Genomic DNA, 7155 nt, shown 5'->3' with positions numbered 1-7155 from the left:
GAAGTCCTGGCTAGATGGTCGAAGGCCTGACCTTGGTAAAGATGGTATCACCAGGTTCCTTGGAACGTTAGGGATCGTTTGATGCGAGTCTCGAAGCAGACTGAGTCTGTAGTTAAGTGTTAGGGGCTGAAAGAACGGAGTCCGTGAAGAAGTGGTGGCGTGTGGATAGCGCCACCAAGCCTCGCGTCCTTATGCTTGCGGTGGTTTCTTCACCTGCGTCAGCCAGCCGGCGCACGTGACGGTGCATGTAGCAGCGAGCGCGGTGAGCCGTTACCACCGAGATTCTGACAAGGCCTTTGCATAACCTTCTCTCCCATCAGCGAACATCACGACAAGCGCGGCAAAGCCAAAACACATTTGGAAAGCTCCCCTGAGGGAACCCCTCTAGAACCAACCAGGGACGAGGACATCAGGAGACTCGAAGCCAAATTTAATGCAAACACAACTGACCATCACGCCAGACTCAATGCCTTAAACAAAAGTCTCACTGATAGGGATGCAATTAGCAACGCCCGTATGGACACACAGGATAAAATTTTAGGCGACCTACAAACTAGAGTGGCAGCCATGGAAACCAAAGTAGCAGCCATAGAAACAGCAATTGGCAGTCAATCCGCCAGACTAAATATAATTATCGACAGGTTGTCGGCAACTCCGACAACCTTGCCAAATCTTCAGCACAAAGATGGCCCCTCGCCAAGAAATTGAGGTATGGCAGTGGAACTGCAGGACGTTCCGCGTCAAGCGGGGCAACTTGCTGCTCCACATTCAAAACTCAGCTAGCAAACCAGATGTAATAGCGCTCCAAGAAAATAGGGGACCAATCAATTTACCAGGCTACAAAGCTTTTGTACAAACAAGCGTGTCGAACAAGCGGGACCAGCTCACCGTGGCTTTCATTCAGCGAAACATCACCACCATACAGCACACATTCGATGACACCGACGTCAATTACACTTTGCTAGAAATTGTCCCTAGGAAAAAAGGAGATACAACGCTCTTCATCCTAAACTTGTACAGCTCACCCAAAGACGCGGGCTCAGGAATACCGCGTCTACTGGAGAAGGTACTAAAGCTCGCAGCCAGGGCGCAGTTACTGGTGGTAGGCGATTTTAACGCACGTCACACGGCATGGGGTTACAATAAAACCACGCCAAAAGGCATCAGAATCTGGGAAGCAGCCCAAGATTTTGGTTTCTCCATTCTTAACGATCCACAGGAAGTCACTAGAATAGGCAACAGCGTAAGTGCAGACACTTTTCCTGATCTAACACTAAGCAAAAACATTCGGGACGCTCGCTGGAACAACACACAATACTCACTAGGCAGTGACCACTACATTATCTCCGTCAAGTTCAACACAACGCCACATAAACGCCTAACCGCAAAAGCCACAATTACGGACTGGGACAAATTTAGAAAACTGAGGGAACAAACCGCCCCTCCAACATAACCGACCTTAAAGACTGGACCAGCGCACTTATTAATGACGTTCACAGCACCACAGCCGAAATGCAATCCGCAGGTCAGGACAATACAACCAAGGACGCGCGGCTACTGCACATGTGGGAGGCTCACGCTAGTTTACTTTGCCGTTGGAAAAAGCAGCGTTTCAACAGAACGCTGCGACGGCGCATTGCACTACAGTGGCAGATCGAGGCACATGCCAGGGACCTGGAGAAACAACAGTGGGGGCAAATCTGCGATGGAATGAACGGACAGCTCGGCAGTAAGAAAACCTGGCTCTTGCTCCGACACTTGCTTGACCCAACGCAAACAAAATCTGCTGCGCGGGATCACCTCGCATAAATTATACAAAAGTATGAAGGTACGGACGCGGAGCTACTAAATGCACTATGTCAAATGTACCCGAACACGACACCTAACACTAGCCCACTCCCTATGTATGGAGGACTCCCCAATGAACAGTTGGATGAGGACTTTACGGAAGCGGAGATGTTTTACGCGATAGCACAACTCGGGACGACCTCCGCGGCGGGACCAGACGGCGTCTCAAACAAAATTCTCAGGAACCTAGATATCGGCTCAGTTTCGGCCCTAACTGACCTCATGAACACCTAGTGGAGGAATGGAGAGGTACCGCAAGAATGAAAACATGCCAAAGTGACATTCATACCGAAACCAGGGAAGAAGCTTAACATAGAAAACCTAAGACCCATTTCGTTAACGTCGTGCCTAGGCAAATTAATGGAACACATTGTTCTCAACAGGCTGCAGGGTTATGTAGAGGACAACGACCTCATCCCCTCAACCATGATAGGATTCAGACCCAACCTCTCCACGCAGGATGTCATGATCCAGCTGTCGAGGGTTGTTATGGATCGCAGGTACTGTCATGGAACGAGGGCAATACTTGGGCTTGATCTCTGTAAAGCCTTCGATAACGTCTCGCACGAGGCGATATTAGAAAACCTCTCGCTTTTGAATCCTGGAGAGAGAGTCTTCGGGTACGTCCGGTCCTTTCTTACGAACAGGACGGCCGAGCTCACTCTCGGCGCAATCAAATCAGGCCCATATCTCTGGGCGGAAAGGGAACACCACAAGGCTCTATGATGTCGCCGTTCCTCTTCAACATTGCACTGATAACACTGTCCCCCAGACTCGCCGCCATCGAAGGACTACAGCATACGTTTTACGCGAACGACATTACCCTGTGGGTGAACAGGGGAAGTGATGCCCAAATAGAAAGTGTGCTTCAGGAAGCAGTCGACACCATTGAGACTTACTCTCTAAGGGCGGGTCTTGAATGTTCACACTCTAAGTCCGAACTCCTTATAGTTCGAGAAGGCCCCAATCGAAAGAACAGACCTCCGCCTCCTGCAATCAGGGTAGAGCTCAAAGGACTGCCAATCAAACAAGTAGACACCATCAGAATCCTATGCATGTTCATTCAGAGTAACCACAGAAATTCATTCATTCATTCATTCATTCATTCATTCATTCATTCATTCATTCATTCATTCATTCATTCATTCATTCATTAATACTGTCAGCCACCATAAGGGGCTGTAACAGGAGTGGAAAATACAAAACGAAAAATGAGCAATACAGAACACGATGAAAATCAATAGTCAATCAAAAATTGTCTCTGAATGCACACACAAACAAAACGAAAATGAATTACACAGAAATCGAAACAACAGCCATCCTACACAACCACAATAGAACCTCATCACCCTGTGGTAGCGCCATAGATGAAATTTTCTAAATGGCGTACAAATTCAGATAATGATGATGATCGAACAGCAGAATCTGGAAGAGAGTTCCAGTACTTACAAGTTCGCGGGAAATAACTAAACTTGAAGCAATTATTTTTTACAGCCGGCAATGGAATGAACCTACTATGACGATGCCTTGATGTCTCATTAGTTTTGATCTCAAAGTAGTCTGATTTATTCATTTTTAGATAATTATTCATAATGAGGTAAAGAATTTTTAGTCTTTCATAGCTGGTTCTGCTTTCTAACATTGGTAGTTGGGCTTGTTGGCAGAGGTCTGTTGAAGAATGGTTACGGCGGTATTTATTATATATAAACCTTGCAGCGAGCCGCTGAATCCTATCTAGCTTGTGAATGTTAGTTGCTGTGTGAGGATCCCATACTACTTTGGCATATTCAATAATTGGTCTGACTAGGGTATTGTAAGCCAGGCACTTTACATCCGGGGTAGCACTGTGCATTGTGCGCCGCAGGTACCATTGTGTTTTAAAAGCTTTGGAGATGACATTTTCAGTGTGGGTATTCCATCGTAGGTCTGATGTAAAAGTTAAGCCTAGGTATTTATACTGATCAACTCTTTCGAGCATGTAACCATTTATTTGAGAATTGAAATTAAGAACATTCTTTTTCCTAGTTACTGACATGAACACAGACTTTTTTAAGTTTAACTCCATCTGCCAGTCGTTACACCAATTGACTATTCTTTGTAGGTTTAAATTTAATTTAATCTGATCATCAATCGTATTTACGCTACTGTATATCACGCAGTCGTCAGCAAACAGTCTTATTGGAAATCAATGCTACTTTGCAAATCATTAATGAAGATGAGAAAGAGGAGTGGGCCTAAAACGGTACCCTGCGGCACACCAGAAGCAACAGGAAGAGTGCTAGATTCACAACTTCTAATAAATACATACTGTTCACGAGAGGATACATACGCGGAAAACAACTGTGTGAGTGTTTGATTTTTAAAGACCGCATTAACCTTATATAACAATTTTTGGTGTGAAACTTTATCAAATGCTTCCACAAAGTCAAGGTATATAACGTCTGTTTGACCACGTCAATTTTTTTGCTTCTGCGAGGTCATGAACTATTTCTATCAGTCGGGTAGTTGTGGACAGTCCCTTTCGGAAGCCATGCTTAAAGGATATCATGCTGGTCGAGGTAGTTGAGCAGGTGTTTATATGATATGTTCAAGCAACTTCGAAACTGTACTAGTGAGCGAGATTGGGCGATAATTGCTAACAGAATTATTTACGCTTTTATGGACTGGTATAACTTTTGCTCGCTTCCAGTCAGTTGGGAAGCATCCGCTAGTAAAAGAAGACTGAAATATTTTGGTCAAGTATTTAGATACCCATTCAGCGTACCTATAAAAAACTCGTTAGGGATACGATCTGGACCTTGGCTTTTCTTGATGTCAATATGTAATAGCAGATTTAGAACACCTTGCTCATCAATTTCTAAGTCAGTAATAGGAGGCCTTTCAGTTTCAGCATTAAAAGGAGGCAGTACACCATTATCACGTATGTAAACAGATGAAAAATATAAATTAAAATCTTCGGCACGTTTATGGGCGTTCTCCTCGGTCTCAGCATGGTGCAGAACCTTTGACGGATTTATATAGCGCCAAAAGTTACCAGGTGACTCGCGAAAAAATTTCGTGATCGTCACATTATAGAATCTGTCTTTTGATTCCTTAAGAAGACTCTTTAAATCCTGGCTCATGCGGCGAATACAAAGTTTATTTTCGGGGTTTGGGTTGTGTGAGGAAGCCTTACGTTTACTTTTAATTCTTCGTTTGAGATGAAGAATGTCTCTAGTTATCCAGGGACTCGTTTTATTGGTGGTCTTAAATTTCTTAGGAACAAACTGATTAAGGCACCGCTCTGCTAATTTCGAAAAGAATTCCCATAGTTGGTCAGTACTAGCATCAGAGTCATACAGCTGCACAAAATCTTCATATGAATAATCGAGGCAGTCAATCACAGCAGCATCATCAGCGTCATGAAAATTAAAGAAATGTTTTTTGGACAAAGTACCTGTGGAATCTGGTGATGCCTTTAAGGATAACAAAACCATCCTATGATCCGACAAGCCATCCAAGATCTCACATTCACAGAGAGAGGTTTGTATACGTTCGGAAACAAAAATCAAATCCAGTAAAGATGATGATGCAGTACATATCCTTGTGTAATCAGGTACAACTTGAACTAAATTATGACAAAAAGCCAGATCAAGTAACAGCTCGCAACTAAGCACTTCTCGTGTTCCAGGTAATTTCGAACACCTGTCAATGCCGGATAGGTTGAAATCTCCCAATAATAGCATCCTACTATCGTGAGGCAGGTAGGAGTCCATAAATGTTCGCAGATTTACCAAAACGTCTACCGGAGCATTTGGGGCCCTGTAAACACACACGATGAAGACTGTTTATCTAGTCTTATTTTGACCCATAGCGCTTCTACGCCATTTACATCTGGAAGTACAGAAAAAGCTCTGTTGTCCTTGATAATTAATGCAACTCCCCCACCTCTGTCTTCCCGGTCCTTTCTCACTATTTTATAGCTAGGAGGAGTAACTTCAATGTCGAGTATATCCCTATGCAGCCATGTTTCGGTGACTACTACTATGTCTGGTTCATATTCTATGATTATGCTTTCTGATTCGACAATTTTATTGAATATGCTTCTGGCATTAACATTTATGACTTTGAACGGTTTTGATCCTGTGTTCCTGCGTCAATCGCTACTCCCAGAAGAGGTATGACATTTGTACCTTTGTTTCATAGTTTCGGCCCAGGGGTAGAGGATATTGTTCACCTTCATCTTATCGAATACCATCTTAACTTTGGCCCCATTTTTCCTTTCGTCTACAGTGGAATTCCAGAGGTTCTTCCGTATATCATGCACTCTTTTAGAATAGTCCTCTGAAATGCTTATTTGACCTCCTTTAAGCTTGTAGCAGTTATTCATAATCTTAGTTTTTTCCCTAAAATCACCAATCCTAAGGATAACTGGGCGATGCTTTCCCGGAGACAACTTACCAAGACGGTGTATTCTTTCAATGGTACTTAGCTTCTCTCCGAGTTTTACCTCAAAAACTTCGTCGTTTACTTTTCTCAGCAATGTTTCTTCGTTTTCATTTTCTTCTTCCAGTATACCTCTTACAATCAGGTTGTTCCGCCGGGGCTGATTTTCCAAGGCATCAAGTTGTTTAGCTAGTGCAGCGATTTCCGCCTGGCAATCACTCACAGTGGTCTCAATATTAGATAGCCTTATTTGGGATTCCTCTAGGACGACGAGCTTCGCTTCGATGCAACCGAGTCTTGTTTGCATTTTCACAATACCTGCCTCAGACGATGTTAGTTTTTCTTGAATAATAGTAACTGTGACCAATATTTCTTTTTGAGTTTTGAGAATTTCATTTAGGATAGTTTCTGAAACAGGCCCAGGGTTTTCCTCTACATCCCCTGAAAGCTTCAGCAGCATTCATACCAATGAAAGACAGTCGTTGACACAATCAAGCAGTACTTGTGGACACGGCAGCACAACTAGACAGAGGTGATCGCTACGAAAACCGTATCTTTCTGCACTAACCTGCACAAACAAAGGTACTTGAGGCGACACCATCACGGCAGTGCTGCCGTGTACACTGGCGAACGCTGGTCGGGGCAGCAGATTTTAGCCGGCAGGCTCCGTGACGTATGTTGTTGGTGTGACGCCACTGTGCTCATCGAAGGTGCGCAGAGAACGCCCTCCACGAGGCGATGATCGTCCATACTTGGTGCACGGCGAGAGGCATCGGCGATAAATCCAGGAAGCCGCCAGAGCGTTTCGCCGATCGCAGCTGGGGGACAAGATTGCTGCTGTCCGGTGGCCCCTACAACTGTCGGTGTGTCGGAGACTAGGAT

The 7155-nt window shown here is 44.4% G+C and overlaps 1 pseudogene; it reads right to left on the bottom strand.

The window, feature by feature from the left end:
- Window positions 1-5983: 5983 nt before the first annotated feature.
- LOC146187322 (uncharacterized) lies at window positions 5984-6978 on the bottom strand (annotated as a pseudogene).
- Between the last annotated feature and the right edge of the window lie 177 nt (window positions 6979-7155).

The sequence above is a fragment of the Amblyomma maculatum genome, chromosome 6 (genome assembly GCF_055883805.1).
Source record: "Amblyomma maculatum isolate TAMU_Amacu chromosome 6, ASM5588380v1, whole genome shotgun sequence".
Classification (NCBI taxonomy): domain Eukaryota; kingdom Metazoa; phylum Arthropoda; class Arachnida; order Ixodida; family Ixodidae; genus Amblyomma; species Amblyomma maculatum.
The sequence above is the reverse complement of the archived record's forward strand: the minus strand, read 5'-3'. Positions and strand labels throughout refer to the sequence as shown.